This window comes from Saccopteryx leptura, chromosome 6 (genome assembly GCF_036850995.1).
Source record: "Saccopteryx leptura isolate mSacLep1 chromosome 6, mSacLep1_pri_phased_curated, whole genome shotgun sequence".
NCBI lineage: Eukaryota > Metazoa > Chordata > Mammalia > Chiroptera > Emballonuridae > Saccopteryx > Saccopteryx leptura.
The window spans coordinates 98,949,209-98,972,935 of record NC_089508.1 but is presented as its reverse complement, the minus strand read 5'-3'; the positions used below and the strand labels follow the sequence as shown (position 1 = coordinate 98,972,935).

Here is a 23,727-nt window from a genome sequence, read left to right as displayed (position 1 = left end):
TTTAATACTTAAAACGGTCATTAGGGCAGAGAACCAGTTGTTAAATTATTTGAATCCCACCACTTAGTAAACTTCTGTTGTTTACAACTTTCCCATTATATGGTATTCTGTTATGGCAGTATAAATGAACTAAGACACAAGATACATAGGGAATTTGAATATTTGAATAATTTGAAATAAATACCTGGGTGTAGTAGATAGACTAAAATTTTATTGCATATAACACAATTTGTGATAAGGAGAATTCAATATGGCCGCTTGAGACTCTGGCCCCTAGTGCACACATCCCTATTCCCAATTATTGATTACAACAATAGTTTAGGTGCTTCTGCAGATACAATTAGCCCAAAACAGTTGACTTTGGGATAGGGAGATAATCCAGGTGGACCAAATGAGCACTTTAAGAGTAGAGATTTTGCTTTGCTTGGTCACAGAAGATAGAGTCAGGCATACAAAGCATGAGACAGATTTGAACTGCTGTTTTGAAATTGGAGATGAAAAAGGGTGCATGGCAAAGCATGTGGACAGCCTCTAGAACCTAAGAGTGCTCCTGGCTGGTAGCAGACAAGAAAATGGGATCTCAAGCAAAGTGAATTCTGTCTACTCCAAGAATGACTGGAATTTGGCTTTTCCTCAGACCCCCCACACCCCACAAAAACTCAGCCCAGTTTATACCCTGATTTCAGCAGTATGAAATTCAGAGCAGAGAACCTGGCCATGCTCTTCTGGACCCCTGATCTACAGAACTGTAAGTTAATAAGTGGATACTGATGTAACCCTCTAAATTTGTGGTAATTATTACAGAGCATTGAAAACTAACACATCATTTAATTGGAAATAACAACTACCATTTTATTTCCCCTTCCCAGGACCAGGTATGAAATAATTTCAGGATATTTATGAGTCTTTATGAAACTTTAAATGAAAATATTCTATACTATAGGTCACTAATTAAGGACAAATGGGGAAATATAAACACATTTTATATTTCAACATTTTTTTCAAGGCAGTACATCTAAATTTAGTTCCCCTGGGAAATACATTTTAATTAAATTATTATGCAATATATATAATGCATATTATAATATAATATAGTAATATATATCAATCCTAAAATACATATACATCTTTAGTCAAAGTTTAAGGTATAGACTTAAAATATTTGATAATTGATTTATTAGGGAAGCATTATGGCTATCTAAACAAGAAATGCCCTATTTTCTCTACAAATAATTATAAGAATTGTGCTATTTTTATAGAGATGACAACGTCAATCTCATTAACTACTGCAACTTACCTCACTATGGTATATCTCATTGACTGTTTAGCCAGGGACTATGTTTGTTGACATTGACTGATGACCAGAAAGTTTCATGGATCCATAAAGCCTGTAACTATTGTCAAACATATTCATAATTTAAACTTGGAGGTAGTACATTTGAATTAGTGCATAACTACCAGTGACTGTCAGATAACACTAGCATAAAAAAGTAGTGTGTTCACTAATACATTAGATTATAGATGGGTCCTATAAATTTCCTTTCCAGCTATAATCTAATGTAGTCTCAATCAAAGCAATAGTTTGAGTTTAGTTTCAATGAAGGGAACCTCCAATGATTGAAATTCATGTCAAGGACCATGAAGTTTTGGGTTCCTATGCTGGTATTTACAGCAAATTGCTTTATGACCATGACCAAAACTTTAAGCCTCCTTTTTCTAAAATAGTAACAACAAAATTAGAATAGTTGAAACTCCTAAGGTGTTATGGGAATTAATTTTTTTTTAAAAAAAACAGCATTGAAAGATTCAGAGGGATGGGACAGAAAGCCAAATCATCATCTATAATAAGATTAAAATATGTTTTACTTATAATGTTAAATTACAGCTGAAAAAGAAAATTCTTGGCAATAAATGAAGGTATTTCTCACCATGAATAGAATAAAGGTACTAAAATACTAAGAAAGTACCCTGAAAGGAATTTCATAGCTCATTTAAAATTTTTAAAAACTTTTGTTATAAAAACTTTTAAGTGTAAAATTTTCAAGTGGAGGAATAATATAATGAATTTCAAGCACTCACAAACCACCTTTAATAATTATCAGTTCCTTTCAAATCTTGTTGGGCTTATGTTATCATCCAGGCTATTTTGAAGAAAACTGCTATATCATATTATTTTATCTCAGTGTCCAAATATTCAGATAAAATACAGTGAATTCAAATGTATTACCAATTGAGGAACAGATTTATAAAGTTATTGCATTTATTAATCATTCGTCACTTGAACCAATAAAAATAATATAAACAAAAATTGGTTAAGAAAAGAACAGTACAGAAGCAAGAGTTTCTTTTGAACTGTAGGAAATAATCATGCAGGCAGTACTGAAGTTTTATTTATCATGTTACAATATAAATTATGGATGGGGCACTAGTAAAGTAACAAACTTTCATGGCAAGAATTAGCATCTATTCCAATTATTGCAGGGAAAAATGCACTTCTTTAAGTAAATTTTAACTAATGAGATTTTAGCTACTTTAAATTTTAGTATCTACTTCTTGAATTATCTAATTTGCTTGCTTATGCATGTTTTTTATATACATTTTGCAATTCTAACTTCCAGCACTTTTAAAATCATCACAGTCATGAATGTATTCCATGGATTAGACCAGGCGTGGCCAACAGTTTTTGCCCCCCGGGCCAGATTAGAGAGAAAACTTTTTTCATGGGCCAGACAGAATATTAAAATTAAAAAATGTTAAATACAAAAATGATTCATTTAAGTAAACAAAATTTTATTATGTAATTTGTTTATGAATAAATATAAGTGAGTGAAAAATATTTTAATATACAATATATTTTAATAAAAATATATTTTAATAAAATATAATTACATACTGTATAAATATCCAAACTGTATTGCAATCAATAGAAATAATATTTAATTAATAGAATGAGCTTGAAGGGGTTATATTGCAAATAAAACAATTATTTTATTTTACAAACAGCCTGGACATGTTTTCAGTTATCAACTGCAGCTATTTTCTATGCTATAATGCTACTTGATTCAGCACACTTGACCACAAAAATAATGAATTGTTTGACCTTGGGTGCACACTAGCAAACTCCACCTAAAAGAATGTAAGTTTAACATCCCTGCTAAACATCAAACAGTTCATATTGAGTACAGACGAGTATGAAAGTAGTAAATCTTTATAATGGAATTTTTTAAAAAAATAAGTATTGCGAATCCATTCAACCAATTGTTGGACATTAATCCTAGATTAGTCACACACAGAATTCTTTTCTGCGTATCACTATCTTCTTAAATATCTCGATTTCCAATAATCAAAGACGCTTCTGCTTCTGAGTAGCTGAGGTTTTAAAGTAGCAGAGAATATTAAAAATTTAATCGCGGGCCACATAAACTCATTAGCTGAATCCGGCCCGCTTGCTGTATGTTGGCCAAGCCTGGATTAGACAGTAGGAGCTGTCCTTTCTTTCTTTTTTTTTTTTTTTAATAATTTTATTTTTTTAATGGGGCAACATCAATAAATAATTATACATATATATTCAAAGATCAACAAGTCCAGGTTATCTTGTCTTTCAATTATGTTGCATACCCATCACCCAAAGTCAGATTGTCCTCTGTCATCTTCTATCTAGATTTCTTTGTGCCCCTCCCCCTCTCCCTTTCCCCCCTCCCCCCATAACCACTACACTCATCAATGTCTCTTAGTTTCACTTTTATTTCTCACCTATGTATGGAATAATGCAGTTCCTGGTTTTTTCTGATTTACTTATTTCACTTCGTATAATGTTATCAAGATCCCACCATTTTGCTGTAAATGATCCGATGTCATCATTTCTTATGGCTGAGTAGTATTCCATAGTGTATATGTGCCACATCTTCTTTATCTAGTCATCTATTGACGGGCTTTTTGGTTGTTTCCATGTCCTGGCCACTATGAACAATGCAGCAATAAACATGGGGCTGCATGTGTCTTTACGTATCAGTGTTTCTGAGTTTTGGGGGTATATATCCAGTAGAGGGATTGCTGGGTCATAAGGTAGTTCTATTTTCAGTTTTCTGAGGAACTACCATACTTTCTTCCATAATGGTTGTACTACTTTACATTCCCACCAACAGTGGATGAGGGTTCCTTTTTCTCCACAGCCTCTCCAACATTTGCTATTACCTGTTTTGTTAATAATAGCTAATCTAACAGGTGTGAGGTGCTATCTCATTGTAGTTTTGATTTGCATTTCTCTAATAACTAAAGAAGATGAGCATCTTTTCATATATCTGTTGGCCATTTGTACTTCTTCCTGGGAGAAGTGTCTGTTCATGTCCTCTTCCCATTTTTTTATTGGATTGTTTGTTTGTTTGTTGTTGAGTTTTATGAGTTCTTTGTATATTTTGGATATTAGGTCCTTATCTGAGCTGTTGTTTGAAAATATCATTTCCCATTTAGTTGGCTTTCTGTTTATTTTGTTATCAGTTTCTCTTGCTGAGCAAAAACTTCTTAGTCTGATGTAGTCCCATTCATTAATTTTTGCCTTCACTTCTCTTGCCATTGGAGTCAAATTCATAAAATGCTCTTTAAAACCCAGGTCCATGAGTTTAGTACCTATGTCTTCTTCTATGTACTTTATTGTTTCAGGTCTTATGTTTAGATCTTTGATCCATTTTGAGTTAATTTTAGTACAGGGGGACAGACTGTAGTCCAGTTTCATTCTTTTGCATGTGGCTTTCCAGTTTTCCCAGCACCATTTATTGAAGAGGCTTTCTTTTCTCCATTGTGTGTTCTTGGCCCCTTTATCAAAAATTATTTGACTATATATATGTGGTTTTATTTCTGGACTTTCTATTCTGTTCCATTGGTCTGAGTGTCTACTTTTCTGCCAATACCATACTGTCGTGGCCCTATAATATAGTTTGAAGTCAGGTATTGTAATGCCCCAAGCTTCATTCTTTTTCTTTAGGATTGCTTTGGCTATTAGGAGTTTTTTATAGTTCCATAAAAATCTGATGATTTTTTGCTCTATTTCTTTAAAAAACGTCATTGGAATTTTGATGAGAATTGCATTGAATTTGTATATTGCTTTGGGTAATATGGCCATCTTGATTATATTTATTCTTCCTAACAAAGAACAAGGTATATTCTTCCATCTCATTATATCTTTTTCGATTTCCTTAACAATGGTTTATAGTTTTCATTGTATAAGTCCTTTACATTCTTTGTTATGTTTATTCCTAAGTATTTTATTATTATTTTTTTTTTGCAATCGTGAAGAGTATTATTCTTTTGAGTTCATTCTCAATTGTTTCATTGTTGGCATATACAAAGGCTATTGACTTCTGTATGTTAATTTTGTATCCTGCGACCTTACTGTATTGGCTTATTGTTTCTAGTAGTCTTTTTGTGAATTCTTTGGGGGTTTTGATGTATAGGATTATATCATCTGCAAAAAGTGATACCTTTACTTCTTCTTTTCTGATATGGATGCCTTTTATTTCTTTGTCTTGTCTGATTGCTCTGGCTAGAACCTCTAGTACCACATTAAATAAGAGTGGAGAGAGTGGACAACCCTGTCTTGTTCCTGATTTAAGGGGGAAAGCCTTCAGTTTAGTGCCATTTAATATGATGTTAGCTGATGGTTTATCATATATGACCTTTATCATGTTGAGATATTTTCCTTCTATACCCATTTTGTTGAGAGTCTTAAACATAAAATCGTGCTGTATTTTATCGAAAGCCTTTTCTGCGTCTCTTGATAGATCATGTGGTTTTTGTTCTTTGTTTTGTTGATATGGTGTATTACGTTAACCGTTTTACGTATGTTGAACCATCCTTGAGATTCTGGGATGAATCCCACTTGATCTGATGTATTATTTTTTTAATATGTTGTTGTATCCGATTTGCTAGTATTTTGTTTAGTATTTTAGCATCTGTATTCATTAGAGATATTGGTCTGTAGTTTTATTTTTTTTGTGCCATCCTTTCCTGGTTTTGGTATGAGGGTTATGTTGGCCTCATAAAATGTGTTTGGAAGCATTGCTTCTTCTTCAATTTTTTGGAAGACTTTGAGTAGAATAGGAACCAAGTCTTCTTTGAATGTTTGATAAAATTCGCTGGTATAGCCATCTGGGCCTGGACTTTTATTTTTGGGGAAGTTTTTAATGGTGTTTTCTATTTCTTCTATACTAATAGGTCTGTTTAGGCTTTCTGCTTCTTCTTGACTCAGTCTAGGAAGGTTGTATTGTTCTAGGAATTTATCCATTTCTTCTAGGTTGTTGAATTTAGTGGCATAAAGTTTTTCATAGTATTCTACAATAATTCTTTGTATATCTACGGTGTCTGTGGTGATTTCTCCTCTTTCATTTTGGATTTTGTTTATATGAGTTCTTTCTCTTTTTTCCTTGGTAAGTCTTGCCAAGGGTTTGTCAATTTTGTTGATCTTTTCAAAGAACCCGCTCTTTGTTCTATTAATTTTTTTATAGTTTTACTGTTCTCTATTTCATTTATTTCTGCTCTGATTTTTATTATCTACTTTCTTCGGCTGGTTTTAGGTTGTCTTTGTTCTTTTTCTTGTTCCTTAAGGTGTGAAGTTAAGTGGTTCACTTGGGCTCTCTCTTGTTTGTTCATATATGCCTGAAGTGATATGAACTTCCCTCTTATCACTGCTTTTGCTGCATCCCATAAATTCTAATATGTCTTATTATCATTTTCATTAGTCTGTATATATCTTTTGATCTCTACACTTATTTCTTCTTTGACCCATTCATTCTTTAAAAGTATGTTGTTTAGTTTCCACATTTTTGTGGGATTTTTTCCTCCTTTTTGCAGTTTAATTCTAGTTTCAAGGCTTTATGATCAGAAAATATGCTTGTACAACTTCGATTTTTCTGAATTTGCTGATGTTGTCTTTGTGGCCGAACATATGGCCAATTCTTGAGAATGATCCATGTACACTGGAGAAAAATGTATACTCAGTTACTTTGGGATGAAATGTCCTATAGATGTCTATCATATCCAGGTGCTCTAGTGTTTTGTTTAAGGCCACTATATCTTTGTTGATTCTCTGTTTGGATGACCGATCTAGAGCCATCAGCGGTGTATTGAGGTCTCCAAGAATGATTGTATTTTTGTCAGTTTTTGTTTTAAGGTCAATAAGTAGCTGTCTTATATATTTTGGTGCTCCTTGGTTTGGTGCATATTTATTAAGAATTGTTATGTCTTCTTGATTTAGTGTCCCCTTAGCCATTATGAAATGGCCATTTTTGTCTCTGAGTACTTTTGTTGTCTTGTAGTCAGTATTATCAGATATGAGTATTGCTACACCTGCTTTTTTTGGTTGTTATTTGCTTGGAGTATTGTTTTCCAACCTTTCACTATGAATTTGTTTTTATCCTTGTTACTTAGATGAGTTTCCTGTAGGCAGCATACAGTTGGATTTTCTTTTTTAATCCATTCTGCTACTCTGTGTCTTTTTATTGGTGAGTTTAATCCATTTATATTTAGTGTAATTATTGACACTTGTGAGTTCCCTATTGCCATTTTATAGATTGCTTTCTGTTAGTTTTGTGTCTTGTTTGATTCTTCTCTTTCGTTTTTCTATCTTTTGTTTTTATTTGGTTGTATTCCATACATCTTTCCTCTGTTGCTATCTTTTTATGTCATGTGCTTCTGTGGTGGTTTTTTTTTTTCTTTTTTTTTTCTGCAGCTGGAAACGGGGAGAGACAGTCAGACAGACTCCTGCATGTGCCCGACCGGGATCCACCCGACATGCCCACCAGGGGTGACGCTCTGCCCACCAGGGGGCGATGCTCTGCCCCTCCGTGGTGTCGCTCTGCCGCGACCAGAGCCACTCTAGCACCTGGGGGAGAGGCCAAGGAGCCATCCCCAGCGCCCGGGCCATCTTTGCTCCAATGGAGCCTTGGCTGCGGGTGGGGAAGCGAGAGACAGAGAGGAAGGAGGGGGCGGGGGTGGAGAAGCAAATGGGCGCCTCTCCTATGTGCCCTGACCGGGAATCAAACCCGGGTCCCCCACACAGCAGGCTGACACTCTACCGCTGAGCCAACCGGCCAGGGCTGTGGTGGTTTTTTCAATGGTGGTTACCTTTAAGTAATGAAAAGGGTTCCTACCCTGTTCATTGTAGTGAACTATTTTGTGAGTACTTTTGCACTCCATCGTCCTTTGCTACTGTTAATCTCCATCTTTTCCCCCCCTTTCTTTTTGTTGTTGTCACAGTTTAAATTTGCTTTTATTGTGTTCTTGGAGCTTTTACCTGTGGCTTTATTTTTTTTGTTCTTTGTATCTGATTGGAGAATGCCCTTTAGTAATTCCTGGAGTGGGGGTTTTCTGATGATAAATTCCCTCATTTTTTCTGTACCTGTGAATGTTTTTATTTCTCCTTCATATTTGAAGGATAGCTTTGATGGGTATAGTATTCTTGGCTGAAAGTTCCTCTCTTTCAGGGCTTTAAATATTGGGGTCCACTCTCTTCTAGCTTGTAGAGTTTCTGCTGAAAAATCTGATGATAATCTAATGGCCTTCCTTTATATGTTATATTTTTCTTTTCCCTGGCTGCCTTGAGAATTTTTTCTTTGCCATTGGTTTGTGCCAATTTCATTATGATGTGCCTTGGAGTAGGTTTGTTGGGGTTAAGAAAACTTGGTGTTCTGTTTGCTTCATGAATTTGAGGCTTTAGTTCTTTCCACAGTCTTGGGACGTTTTCATCTATTATTTGTTTGAGTATGTTCTCCATTCCATTTTCTCTGTCTTCTTCCTCTGATATACCTATTATTCTTATGTTATTCTTTCTGATGGAGTCAGATAATTCTTGTAGGGCTATCTCATTTGTTTTAATTTTTGAGTTTCTTTCTTCTTCTCTCTGTTGTGCCTCAAGTTGCTTGTCTTCTATTTCACTAATCCTTTCTTCTATCTGGACTGTTCTATTAGCTAAGCTTGTTACCTCGTTTTTCAGCTCATGAATTGAGTTTGTCATCTCTGTTTAATTTGTTTTTATAGTTTTAATATCCTTGGACATATATTCTTTGTGTTCATTGAGTTGTTTTCTGAGCTCCCTAAATTGCCTTTCTGTGTTTTCTTGTATATCTCTGAGTATTTTTAGGATTTCTATCTTGAATTCTCTGTCATTTAGCTCCAAGATTTTTAATAAATTAAATTTTTTCTCCATAGATTTTTCCTCATCTATCTGTTTTACCTCTCTTTCTTTTGTATCCAATATATTCAATTTTCTCTTCCTTAATGGCATCTGAGGGTGGTTTTGTTGATAATATTCATGAGATTTAATAAAGAATAAAAGTTAAAAAAAATAAAAAATTGAAAAAAGTGTTTTTTTAAAAATTAATAATGAAATAAAGAAAAATAAAATAAAATAAAATAAAATAAAAATTAAAAAAAAAGGAAATTATTCCCCCCTCCTTTTTGCCTCTCCTCTCCTCTCCCCTCTTTCTTGAGAAACTCTTGTGGTGAACTGTGAATTATATTGTATTTAATAGAACAAACAATGCCTGTAATGGAGGGCCTGAATTGGGGAAAAGTAATAAAGGGACAAGAAAAAAAAATTAAAAAATTAAAAAATAAATAAATAAAAAAGGGGGGTATGGACCCACAAAATTCAAATAATGAAAAAATTTGGATCAAGAATAAAATGATTTGCATTTAGGTGTTGGTTAACTAAAAGTTATGATGAGAGGAATAAGAGGGAAACAGGAAAATGGGGGGACAAATTAAAAAATTACTATTGTATTTAGTGGAACAAGAGCTTGATAAAATGGAGAGCCAGGGATGGGAGCACTGCTAGTGAGTTAAAAAGGTGAAGTAAAAACCCCCCAAAATGCCACAAACATAAGTTTGAGTCCCAGATAAGATAACTTTTTCGTTATTGAGGTTTGAATGAGAGGAGACGTAAAGGAGAAAGGAAGAAACTAATATAGAGGGAGAAAAGAAAGAGAGAGAGAGAAAAAAAAGAGGGAACCACTAAAAGAAGAAAAAAAAAGAGGAGAGAGAGAGAGAGAGAGAGAGAGTTAAGGGTTTTGGAGTGCAACCCTCATAGAGAGAAAGGAAGAGGAAAGAAAATATAATGGGAGATGTAACACTTATGGGTAGTGTAGTTCAAGGAGAGGAGAGAGTAAGACCGGTAGAGAGTTAAAGGACCAAATTGGAGGAGGAAAAAAAAAATCAAGGATGAAGATAAGAGAAACAAATGAACAAATATAATAAAATGGGATAGGTTATAAAGTCTGCGGATTATTCTTGATTTTGAGAGGTTATCTTCTTGCTTTTTCTTTTCTCTCCCTCTTCCTGGTCAGTGACTCTGTACCCTGGGTTCTGCCCCTTTGGCATGCTCAGGTAGAGGTTTGCAGTTGATAAGTTTCTATGGTGATGTCATGTATTGTGGTTGAGTCTCCTTGGCAGTAGAGGCTCATTAGCATTTATAGGCTCCTACAGTGAGAAAGTCCATGTTCCTGGAGCCTCTCTCCTAGTCTTTCCTTCCTCAATTAGTAGACTGATAATCCAGCTATGGGGTTGCTGCTTCCTTTGCCTGGATAGTAAGAGGCTCAAAGAGCTGGCAACTCCCCACTCTATTCCCACTTAGTGCAGGGCTCTGGGTAAGGCTCAGTCAGTCAGAGCTGCTAGCATAATCAGGCGGGGCTTCCACCCACTCAAAGACCTCTGGCTCTGCCACTCTGTCCGGTAACACGGGTGGGCACCCACTCCCGGGACGCTTGGAGTAAACACTCGCTCACTATCTGCGCGCAGCCCAGAATGTCAGGCCGGAAGTCTCACCCTCTGAGTGTGACCTCCCGCCCACACTGAAAAGTTCCAGCCTTGGAATTGGCTCTTGCTCCGTCCCCGTGTGCGGCTTTTCCAAGGCACTGGGGCAGCCTGAGATTTTGCTTTCGGCCCACACAAAGGCCCCTGACTCTGCCCCTCTGTGGGATAACACGGGCTCCCACTCCTGAGGTGCTGGGAGGAGTCTCTTGCCCACTCTCCGTGTGCACAGACCAGGATGTCAGGCCGGAAGTCTCGCCCTCTGAGTGAAACCCCCTTCCACACGATAAAGTTCCAGCGTTGGAATTAGTTCTCACTCCCTCCCTGTGTGCGGCTCTCCCAGGGTGCTGGGGTGGCCCGGAGGCTTTCGGCCCACACAAAGGTCTCTGACTCTGTCTCTCTGTGGGGTAACACGGGTGCACCCTCCCAGGGCTTTGAAAGGAATCTCTCACCCACTATCTGCACGTGCCGACCAGGAGATCGGGTAAAATGGCTGCCCCGCTTGTCTTTCTTTGTCTTGGTTTGGCGCGAGTGTTAGCTGTATTGCCCGGGTTGTCACAGGAACAGTTTTTCCTCGGCTTGGATCCCGTGCCACAGCCTGGTTCGGCCATTTGTGCCGCGGCCTGGATCTATTCACCCCCTTTGCCCGCCTTAGTTTCTATATTCTCAGTTTCCAGTGAAAGCCGCCCTGTTTAGGTTACTGAGGAAGGCAGAGCATTTCTTACTTCCTATTTCCTTCGGGGTTTGGTTATATATTTAGCCAATTTTTTTCTTGATCATACCTTTGGGTGTATTGCGAAACATCTGGAGGCTCCAAGGATAGGTTTTTCTGTTTCTGGTTGAATATCTTGTTGAGTTTTGGAGGAGATTTATCGGTATCGCTTCCTATCCCACCATTACTCTGACGTTGAGCTGTCCTTTCTTATGTTGCATTGATAACGTTTTCATAGAACATTTTAGGGTGTCTTTCTATTCTTAATAAAGCATACTTGACAATGGCTTTAATTTGAAAAATTAGTTATTGAAGTTTTTACATATGAAATCTTTCTTTTCTGTGTAGTGATTTCCAAAATATTAACTGAAATAAAAGTGATAGGAAATAGTTAAAATTTATATGGAAAGAACACTTTTGTAGAGGAGCCTCCTATCTCATGAAATAAATGCCAGAATAGCATTTAAACTAGAAGACAAAGTGTGGTCAATATTGATCTCGTTACGGTAAATCACATCAAATGGGAGCTATATTCACACAGGTGCAGGAATAAACCATTTTTTACTCTGTAACAATTCCACTTCCTCCATGGGAGGGAGTTGACACAGCTGATCTGTAATCTTATACTGCATGGGTGCAAAGAAGGAGAACTTTTGGAAAAGGGAAAAGAATCAGGTGACCTGATCTAATCTCAAAAAGCTGTAGTAAGTAGAACCCAGTGGGTAGAGCACAGCCTCCTGGAGACTGTCAATTAGGCTTCTCAATAGTCTGGTTTGTATAATGGACATATTTTATAAACTAAGTACTTTCTTTTGTGTGAGGAACTCCATGAATCTCATCTATGTTGGGCCAGTGGTTCATGTTCTAGCTGGGAAGGAAAGACCTGGGGTGCTGCCTTTGATGATTCAGACTTCTGTTTGCTTTTCCTGAACCTCCTGATTTTATTAAAACTTACAATTATTTAGTAAAACATGCTACTGAGGCATTTGATTTGGTTTTGATTTGACAACCCAGTGGTATATGTGAATTCATTTTTCTCAGGGGTTGGGCGAGATGTGTGAAAAACTTCAACTTATTCCAATCATTTAGTGGCTTAAAATGAGGTCTCTTTCAGGTTAATTAATTTCTTTTTATTTTCAAAATAACATGATTTATTATTTTATGATATTTTTTAGCATCATTCTTTTTCAGATAGGGTTTTCTTTTAATTAAATTTATTGGGGTGGCATTGGTTAATAAAATTATAGGTTTCAAGTGTACAATTCTATGATACATCATCTGTATATTGCATTGTGTGTTCACCAACAAAGTTAAACCTCTTTTTGTCATCATATCTTTGACCCCCTTTAACCTTTAATACCTCATTTGCCGTATGGTAACAACAATACTGTTGTCTATGTCCATGAGTTTTTGTTTGTTTATTTTTCGCTTTCAGTTTTTATACCATATATGAGTAAAATCATATGGTTCTTGACTTTTCCATCTGACTTATTTCACTTAGCATAATATTCTCAAGATCCATCTATGTTGACACCAAGAAATGGTGATTTTCCTTACTCTCTTCTAACCATAACAGTTTGGTTTATAACATAAAAGTAGAAATAATTTTCAGGGCATTTGCAGTATATGACATGTTACCTCTTATACAAAGGGTTAAATATTAAAAATAAATAGAGCAACGCACGAGTACCACCAAGTAATGGTCTGATTTTGGTCAAACTCCTGGTATGTACTGAATAAAGAGGGGACAGTCATCCTTGTCCTTTTCATATATGAAAGTTAGAAATGTATATGGAGAGAACAACATATAGCATGTGCATTTCATGTTGCCATTCTTCTCAGAACATCAATTAAGATGTTCTCCTTTCCCATTCATTTTTCTCTAAGGGCTAGGGACTTAGTCCTATATGTTCAGTGTTATCTAAGCACCAGTCCAGGTAAAAAGATATTTGGTGGAACAAAGTCAAATTCAAACATTTCTTCTCAAAATGATACTGATTCTTAGAAAATAATAATATTTCAAACAAAAATGAATAGTATGAAATAAAATTATGCTCAGAATTATTTCTTAGTTGTGTAGACCTTATGAATCAGTGTGTATATCTAACAAAAGTGAGTTTAGTTTTACCATCTAATCCCACTTCACTTGACTTTTGGTAATAGTTTTCTACCTAGATATTGCTGGATCCAAATTTTATTTCTGCTTAAGTGCCCTCAATGTCTTGGTCCTTTTGGTTTCTTCCCTGTGATTGCAGGGGGATGAAAGACTAATTCTCTCATTGTCTGAGATTGAGATAATCAATTACTAAGGCTGTACTGGCATTTATACAAGTTCTTATAACTGAATTTTACTTTTTTCTTGAATGCTCTTGCCATAATGTCTGCATCCTATGGATCGTACAGTTCATTATGGGCTATTTCTTGTAGAGTATACCTCTAGGTGTTGTACCACACTTCTTTCTCATCTTCTATCTATATTTTCTGCCAAGCACACCTTTCTTATATTATTGTGGTCCACTGCCAGTGGACATTTCCTATCCCTTTGTGTTCCTATCTTTAGCCCTAAAGCTATTTTACATATTTGGTTTTACTATTCCCCACTTTGTGCTTGAAAGCCTTTGAGAATAAGAATCAATTTTGACAGGTGATCTAAGAAACCCACAATTACTGCTTTTTAGCACCTTGCCTTTAATTTTTTTCTGCCAGTGTGAAGTGAGTTCTACAACTCACATTTTTAAAATTATTTTTTAATTTAGAAATTAAATTAAATTGATCAGTAGGAGGAGTACATAGGTTTCAGGTAAACATTTCTATAGCATTTGAACTGGTGATTGTGTTGTGTACCTATCACCCAAAGACAAATTGTTCTCCTTCACCACATTCTTGTCCCTCTTTACTCCTTTCCCCCAATGCTTTCTCCTGGTAACTACTTCACTTTTATCCATATCCATGAATCTTGGTTTTATATCTCACCTATGTGTGAAATCATATAGTTTTCAACTTTTTCTGATCTACTGATTTCACTTAGGTACAGTGTGTCTGAAAAGTCATGGTGCACTTTTGACCAGTCACAGGAAAGCAACAAAAGATGATAGAAATGTGAAATCTTCCCAAATAAAAGGAAAACACTCCCAGTTTCTGTAGGATGATGTGGCAGCATGTGCACATGTGCAGGTGATAACATAACACCATGTATACAGCGGAGCAACCCACAGCCATGCCAGTCGAGATGTGGATGGTACATAGAAAAGTTCAGTGTGTTCTGTGGCTCACTAAATTCGAATCCATGATCAAAGTGCAACGAGAATATCGGTGCATTTATAACGAAGTGCCACCACATAGGAATAACATTACTCGGTGGGATAAGCAGTTGAAGGAAACTGGCAGTTTGGTGGAGAAACCCCATTCTGGTAGGCCATCAGTCAGTGATGAGTCTGTAGAGGCTATATGGGATAGCTACCTAAGGAGCCCTAAAAAATCTGTGCGTGAGCCCACATTGAACTGCACTGAATAGATATGAAACTGGGAGAGTTTTCCTTTTGTTTGGTGCAGATTTCACATTTCTATTGTCTTTTGTTGCTTTTCTGTGACCGGTCAAATGTGCACCATGACTTTATGGACACACTGTATAATGTTCTCAAGGTCTATCCATGTTGTTGTAAATGGCAACATGTCACATTCTTTAAAATCATGTGGATTCATTTGGAGGAAGGTATCATGTGTCTTTTAGGTCATTCAAGAAAGGTATGATCCACCTCTCTGTTGTACTTTTTGTCTCCAGTTCTTTTCTCATCAATCTTGAGAGCTGCACAATTAATTTTTCTGAGACTCAGATGCTGATGCTGATTTTCATTAAGCTAAAATAGGAAGCAGATTTTCTACACTGGGGGAATAAAATTCATACCCTGTAGCTTAGCATACAGGTTCCTATATTCACCTTGAATTGACCTTAACCATACCTGCCTTCCAGCATTGCCTCTCCCTTCTCTCTTTCATGTACCCTTTCATGAACCAAAGATGTCACTTTCTCTTCTTTGTATACACAATGTATTACTTAGCTCTGTGGATTTAGATTACTTTGTTGGCTTCTACATGGGATATTTGTTCTTTTCATCTCTTAATGGCTCATGTCCTCATTATTTTTCATGATTTATTTTATCTTTTTTAACTTTTTATTTAATTAATTATGTTTATATAGATTCTAGGGTCACCCCAAATGCATTCCCTCTCCCCCAAATACCCCTCAACATCTCCTTTACCTTTTCCCCACAGCACCCTCCCCCCTTCCCTTCAGGTTGATCCCATCTTATCATCCCCTTTAACTCTGACCTCTTTTCCTCTGGTTCCTTTGATCCCTCCTCTGTCTCAATTCCATTCCTCAATTCTCACTGTACCATGCATTTCTCAAATTAGTGAGGTCATATGCCATTTTTCTTTCTCTGCCTGGCTTATTTCACTCAACATAATAGTTTCGAGGTCCACCCATGTTGTCGCAAATGGTAATATTTCCTTCTTTTTCATGGTCCCATAGTATTCCATTGTATATATGTACTACTGCTTTTTAATCCACTCGTCCACTGATGGACACTTAGGTTGTTTCCAGACCTTTGCTATTGTGAACAATGCTGCCATAAACATGGGGGTGCATTTCTTTTTTCAGTCGGTGATATGGTGTTCTTGGGATATATTCCTAAAAGTGGGATGGCTGGGTCAAAAGGCAGATACATTTTTAATTTTTTGAGGAATCTCCATACTGTTTGCTACAGTGGCTGCCCAAGTCTGCATTCCCACCAGCAGTGCAGGAGGTTCTCTTTCTCCACATCCTTGCCAGCACCTATCATGTGTTGTTTTGTTAATGAGCGCCATTCTTACTGGTGTGACGTGGTATGTCATTGTGGTTTTAATTTGCATTTCTCTAATGATTAGTGATGTTGAACATTTTTTCATCTGTCTATTGGCCATCTGTATATCCTCTTTGGAAAAGTGTCTACTTATTTCTTCTGCCCATTTTTTGATTTGATTGTTTGTCTTCCTGGTGTTGAGTATTACAAGTTCTTTATAAATTTTGGTTATTAACTCCTTATCAGAAGTATTGTCGAATATGTTCTCCCATTGTGTGGTTTGTCATTTTATTCTGTTCATATTGTCTTTAGATGTACAAAAGCTTTTTAGTTTTATATAGTCCCATTTGTTTATCCTGTCTTTTATTTCACTTGCCCATGGAGAGAAATCAGTGAATATATTGCTGCGAGAGATGTCGGTGAGCTTACTGCCTATGTTTTCTTCTAAGATGCTTATGGTTTCACAACTTACATTTAAGTCTTTTATCCATTTTGAGTTTTGTTTTGTGAATGGTATAAGTTGGTGGTCTAGTTTCATTTTTTTGCAGGTAGCTGTTTAATTTTCCCAACACCATTTGTTAAAGAGACTGTCTTTACTCCATTGTATGCTTTTACCTCCTCTGTCAAATATTAATTGTCCATAAAACTGTGCTTTTATTTTTGGGTTCTCTGTTCTGTTCCATTGATCTATATGCCTGTTCTTATGCCAGTACCAAGCTGTTTTGAGTACAATGGCCTTGTATTATAACTTGATATGAGGAAGTGTGAAACCTCCCACTTTGTTCTTTTTTAAGATTGCTGAGGCTATTCGTGTTCTTTTTTGGTTCCATATAAATTTTTGGAATATGTGTTCTATATCTTTAAAGTATGTCATTGGTATTTTAATTGGTATTGCGTTGAATTTATAAATTGCTTTGGGTAATCCAGACATTTTAATGATGTTTATTCTTGCTAACCACAAACACGATATATGCTTCCACTTGTTTTTGTCTTCCTTGATTTCTTTTATAAATGTTTTTATAATTTTCCAAGTACAAGTCTTTAATGTCCTTGGTTAAGTTTACTCCTAGGGGATTGTTTCCTTAATATCTCTTTCGAACAGTTCATTGTTGATGTATAACAATGCCTCTGATTCTGTGTTTAATTTTATACTCTGCCACTTTGCTGAATTCATTTATCAAGTCGAGTAGTTTTTTGACTGAGACTTGAGGGTTTTTATATACAGTATCATATCATCTACAAATAATGACAGTTTTATTTTTTCTTTTTCTATTTGGATGCCTTTTATTTCTTCTTCTTGTCTGATTATTGTAGCTAGAGCTTCCAGGGCTATGTTGAATAAGAGTGGTGAAAGGGGGCACCCCTGTCTTGTTCCTGATTTTAAGAAGATTGCTTTTAATTTTTGCCCATTGATTAAAATGTTGGCAGTGGGTTTGTCATAGATGGCCTTTATCATGTTGAGGTATGTTCTCTGTATTCTCACTTTGATGAGAGTTCTGATCATAAATGGGTGCTGTATTTTAGCAAATGCTTTGTCTGTATCTATTGAAATTATCATGTGTTTTTTCTCCTTCCTTTTGTTTATGTGATGAATCACATTGATTGATTTACAAATATTGTACTATCCTTGCCTCCCCAGAATGAATCCCACTTAATCATGATATATGATTTTTTTTCATGTAGTGCTGGATCCAGTTTGCTAATATTTTATTGAGGATTTTAGCACCTAAGTTGATCAGGGATATTGGCCTATAATTTTCTTTCTGTGTTGTATCTTTGCCTGATATTGGAATCAGAATTATGCTTGCCTCATAAAAGGAGCCTGGAAGTCGGCCTTTCTCTTGAGTTTTTTGAAATATCTTGAGAAGGATAGAAGTTATTTCTTCTTTGAATATTTGGTAGAATTTTCCTGTGAAGCCATCCAGCCCAGGGTTTTTGTTTTTTGGGAGTTTTTTTGATAACTGTTTTGATCTCATTTTTTGTAATCAGTCTGTTTAGGTTTTCTGATTCTTCCAGATTGATTTTTGAAAGATTATATGTTTCATGGAATTTGTCCATTTCACCTAGATTGTCTAGTTTTTGGCATACAGTTCTTCATAGTATTTTCTTATAATATTTTGTATTTCTGTTGTGTCCATTGTTATTTTTCTACTCTCATTTCTAATTTTATTTATTTGAATTCTCCCTCTTTTTTTCTTGGTGAGTCTGTTTAAGGGTTCATCAATTTTGTTTACATTTCAAAGAATGAGCTCTTGGTTTCATTGATCCTCTGTATTGTTCCTTTAGCCTGTATGTCATTTATTTCTGCTCTGATCTTTATTATTTCCTTCCTTCTACTACCTCTGGGCTTTACTTGCTGTTTTTTTCTAGTTCTTTCAGATGCAAGATTAAGTTGTTTACTTGAGCTTTTTCTAGCTTCTTAAAGTATGACTGTAGGGCTATGAACTTCTCTCTAAGTACTACTTTTGCAGTGTCCCATAAATTTTGAGTTGTTGTTTGCTCATTATCATTCATTTCTAGGAATTTTTTATTTCTTCTTTGACTTCATTGTTAATCCATTTGTTATTTAACAACCTGCTATTTAGTTTCCATGTGTTTGAGAATTTTTCAGTTTTTCTGCTGTGGTTGATTTTTGCTTTCATGCCATTGTGATCAGAAAAAATGCTTGATATGATTCAATCTTCTTAAATTTGTTGAGACCATTTTTGTGCCCTAACATGTGGTCTATCCTAGAGAATGTACCAAAAACACTTGAAAAGAATGTATATTCTCCTGCTTTATGGTGAAAGGTTCCGAAGATATCTATTAAATCCAGTTGATCTAGTGTGTCCTTTGTGTCTGCTGTTTCTTTGTTAATTTTCTTTCTTGAGGATCTATCTAGTAATGTTAGTGTGCTATTGAAATCCCTTACTATTATAATATTTCTGTTGATCTCGCCCTTTATATTCATCAAAGTCTGCTTTATATATTTAGGTGCACCTATATTTGGTGCATAGACATTTATAATGGTTATATCTTTCTGTTTGTTTGCTCCCTTTATCATTATATTGTGACCTTCTTTATCTCTTACTATAGCTTTTGTTTTAAAGTCCATTTTGTCTGTTATAAGTATTGCTACCTTAGCTTTTTTTTCATTTCCATTTGCATGAAATATTTTTTTCCATCCTTTTACCTTCAGTCTATGAGCTTCCTTTGTCTTAAGGTGTGTCTCTTGTAGACAGCATATATACGGGTCCTGTTTTCTTATCCATGCAGCTATCCTATGTCTTTTTTTTTTTACCCTATGTTTTTTGATTGGATCATTTAATCCATTTACATTTAAAGTTATTATTGATATGTAGTTGTTTATTGCCATTTTATTTTTTAAAGCTGTATTCCTCTTTTGCTATTTTCTTTTCCCCCATTGATTTGTTTACAACAGGCCCCTTAACATTTCCTGCAGCATTGGTTTGGTTGTAATGAATTCCTTGAGGGATTTTTTGTTTGTTTGTTTGTTTGTTTGTTTTTTGTCTGGGAAGCTTTTTATTTGTCCTTCAATTTTAAATGATAGCCTTGCTGGATAAAGTAGTCTTGGTTGTAGGCTCTTGTTTTGCATTACTTTGAATATTTCTTGCCATTCCGTTCTGGCCTGAAGTATTTCTGTTGAGAAGTCAGATGTCATCTTTATGGGGGCTCCTTTGTAGGTGATAGCCTTTTTTTTCTCTAGCAGCTTTTAATATTTTCTCTTTATCTCTTAACTTTGGTATTTTAATTATGATGTGCCTTGATGTAGGCTTTTTTGGGTTTCTCTTTAATGAAATTTTCTGTGTTCTTTAACTTGTGTGACCCTTCTCTGCATCAATTTAGGGAAGTTTTCAGCTATGATTTGATTGAATAAAGTTTCTATCCCTTGTTCTTTCTCTTCTTCAGGAACCCCTATGATGTGAAAGTGATTTCTCTTCATGTTTCCACAGAGCTCTCTTAGAGTTTCCTCAGACTTTTTGAGTCTCTTTTTTTTCCCCTGCTCTGCTTCCATACCTTCATTCATTTTGTCCTCCAACTTGCTGTTTTGATCCTCAGCTTTATCCATCCTACTTTTAAATCCTCCATTGTGGTCTTCATTTCTGATACAGTATTTGTCATCTCTGATTCATTTTTTTAAAATATTTCTATGTCCTTTTTTATAATTGGTATCTCTTTCTTTAGGTGTTCATAATGACCATCCATTGTTTTTTTAAGATCTCTTAGCATCCTAACAATCATTATTTTAAACTCTGCATTCAGAAGTTGGTTATTTCCATATCACTCAGTTCATTTTCTGGATGTTTCTCCTGTGGTTTCATTTGGATTGCATGTCTCTGTCTTCTCATTATGTCTGTGTGTTTGGGTGTGTTGTTTGTAGAGCTGGTTGAGTCTAGCTTTGGTGTTGTCTCCCTCCAATTTTCAGTTGTGTTATTGCTAGGTCTTCTTGGGTTGGCATCAGTTGTTATTTGTAAACCACTATTGGATTTGGCTTTTCTAGTAAAGCCACTTTGAAATCTTAATTTGTTTGTTTTCTTCTTAGTTTTTTTTTAACATGGTGGTAGTCTTGTTTACTGATCTCAGCAGGGGGCTTATTTGAAACTGTATCCAGGAATGTGGTGGGTGTATCCTGAGATCTGAAGGCCTGATCTGCCAGTTACTCTCTCTGGGGTCAGGGTGTTTTCTTTGCTTCAGTATGGGGAGGTGTATCTCAGATCTCCATGGAGACCTGAGTTACTTCCCCTCCTCCTCACTTCCTGTTTTCAGCTGGTGTCTTTTTGTGCTGATTGGAGCTAGAGGGATGTCTGGAGATGGGTCACCAGGAACCACTTTAGTCATGTGTTGTGTGGAAGGATCAACCCCTCCCCTGCTATGGCCGCCTCTAGCACTGGCCAGCTTCTCAGGTCATTCAATGCATTCCTCTTCCCATCACTGTCTATATTTCTCTCCCCCCTTTCCTTTTGGAAGACAAGCCATCCCTTTTAACACACCTAGTTCCCAGGTCTCCAGGCAAATGGCTGTGAGTGATATTTTCTGCTCTTTTCCTTGGAATGAGAGCCCTTCTGGGGCTCTCATTGGCACTCCCTATCAGGCTTGGTGTGGCTTCTTCTTTGCTCCTTGGTTTTTGAGATCTGTTCTTATAGTCCATTGGTTTTTTATGTTTATTGTTCCTAAATTTTTTATAATCCAGTTTGGTAGTGTGAGCCGGGAGTCTGTGCATCTGCCTACTCTGCTGCCATCTTCTATCCTCCATGATTTATTTTAAACAAAACTATTTCTCTGATCTTGGAAATTTCTTATAATGATACTCTCTCCAAATATTTGAAATAAGTTTATTCTAAAGTCCCATTTTAAAAATCAGTGGCACTTTACTACATTTTATCCTGAGCTTTGTCCGCACATAGATTCATTAAAATTGAAAATCTAACTTTTGACAGACACAATTTTAGGCTCTAGTGATACAGCAATGAATAAAGTAAACAGAAATATCTACCTTCCTGGAGATTATTTTGTAATGGTCTAGCCCTAAGGGAGTCTTGAAATATTGAGTTATTATTATTCCCACTGGTAGTGAATGGAAAAGATCAAATGTCAATACTTTTATGTACTTCTGATAATATGCAAAAGCAAAAATAAATTGGTTCCCATTAAGAATTGCTGCTTAATGACTGAAAAAATGTAAAAGGTTTTTTTTTTTTTTTTAATGTGATAGTCTTTGGTGTCATTCTGTTATACTAAGTCATATAATTGCACTGGGGGCTAGTACTGATTTTGGAAAGATGGATTAGTGAAGCACAAGTTTCCAATTGTGAAGACAGGAAAAAGAGTAAAAAACCTAAAAGGACTGCCAAAGTCACCCGGCAGACCCACACTGTCTGCTGTGCATCCTGCTGTTTCAGGTTCTACTATGAGACTTTATTTAACTCCTCATCTTCTCCAGGATTAGCAATGGAGGTGCAACCCAGTTGTATTCTTACCATGACCCAAGAGAAGTCATGACATCATTTTTATTGCCAAGCCACTTTTCTTATTGCCTTGATACCAAGGAAGAGCTTGGTGAATGATTCTACTATTCCTTCTTTTTTTTTGTATTTTTCTGAAGCTGGAAATGGGGAGGCAGTCAGACAGACTCCCACATGCGCCCGACCGGGATCCACCTGGCACGTCCACCAGGGGGCGATACTCTGTCCATCTGGGGCGTCGCTCTGTTGCAACCAGAGCCACTCTAGCGCCTGGGGCAGAGGCCATGGAGCCATCCCCAGCGCCCGGGCAATCTTTCGCTCCAATGGAGCCTCTGCTGTGGGAGGGGAAGAGAGAGACAGAGAGGAAGGAGAGGGGGAGGGGTGGAGAAGCAGATGTGTGCCCTGGCCGGGAATCGAACCCGGGACTTCCGCACACCAGGCCGATGCTCTACCACTGAGCCAACCGTCCAGGGCTATTCCTTCTTTTTTAATAACAAGCTCAACAACCAAACATTTTTCTCAAGAACATGAGTGAAGATTTGGATAAACTTTTCTCCCTCTTGTTTCCCTCACAGAGTTTATCAGGATCATCTACTTCTTCAGGTCCTTCCGTATTTAGGCTTATATAATTATAATAATCAAGGTTTCACTTGGCCCACATAGGGTTTTATCTGGTTTCAGAAGTTCCTTATCTTCCAAATATAATATTTTTTAGAGTCCCTGAGGAATAATATATCATTTGTTTTCATTGAAAGTTTGGTTGAATGACCACATGTTGTGTAATGGGCAGCCTAGTTGCTTCTAATAAATTATACTATATTTTCTGAGCCCTGTTGCTTTTCTAGGCACCATAGTACCTACTAGCCACTGCTTTTAGTATATGTGCTGCCGAAACGAGCACACTAGCCATTGCTTTTGATGACTATTGCATCCTTGGGTTGTTGGAAGAGAACAAAACCTCAGAGGATTGACACTCAGATAAGTTATAAGAGGTAAAAGAGAATTTATTAAGCTGGTGAAGCACGTGTGAATATAGTTCCAAAGACGTGCTCCCTGAAATTAGATTTCTTACATCTTCTATACCCTTTACAGAACAATAGTTCACATTCATGGGTCTCATGATACCTTTGTCATTAATTACATGATTTCAGGATGAGGGGGGCTTACAGGATGCTTACAGGATAATCATTTGTAAATCACCCATTAAGTAGAAAGAAAAGGGGAGAGGAAAGGGCTACTCAAGTCTCCCTTCCACCTCCTACATTCCTGGCTGTTTTACCTTCTTTCACCCAGGTGTGTGTGTGTGGGGGTCCCAAGCCTCCTTCCTCCTTCTATTCAAAACCTTCTAAGAATAAAAACCTCTTTATTTACATTATAACAGCCCTTTCTAAGCAGGAATTGATTGGCCAAC

The 23,727-nt window shown here is 36.4% G+C and overlaps 1 non-coding gene across 1 annotated transcript; it reads right to left on the bottom strand.

Moving 5' to 3' along the window:
- Window positions 1-22,714: 22,714 nt before the first annotated feature.
- TRNAT-GGU (transfer RNA threonine (anticodon GGU)) lies at window positions 22,715-22,790 on the bottom strand. Its single transcript has one exon. It is a non-coding gene; the product is annotated as a tRNA-Thr (tRNA).
- Between the last annotated feature and the right edge of the window lie 937 nt (window positions 22,791-23,727).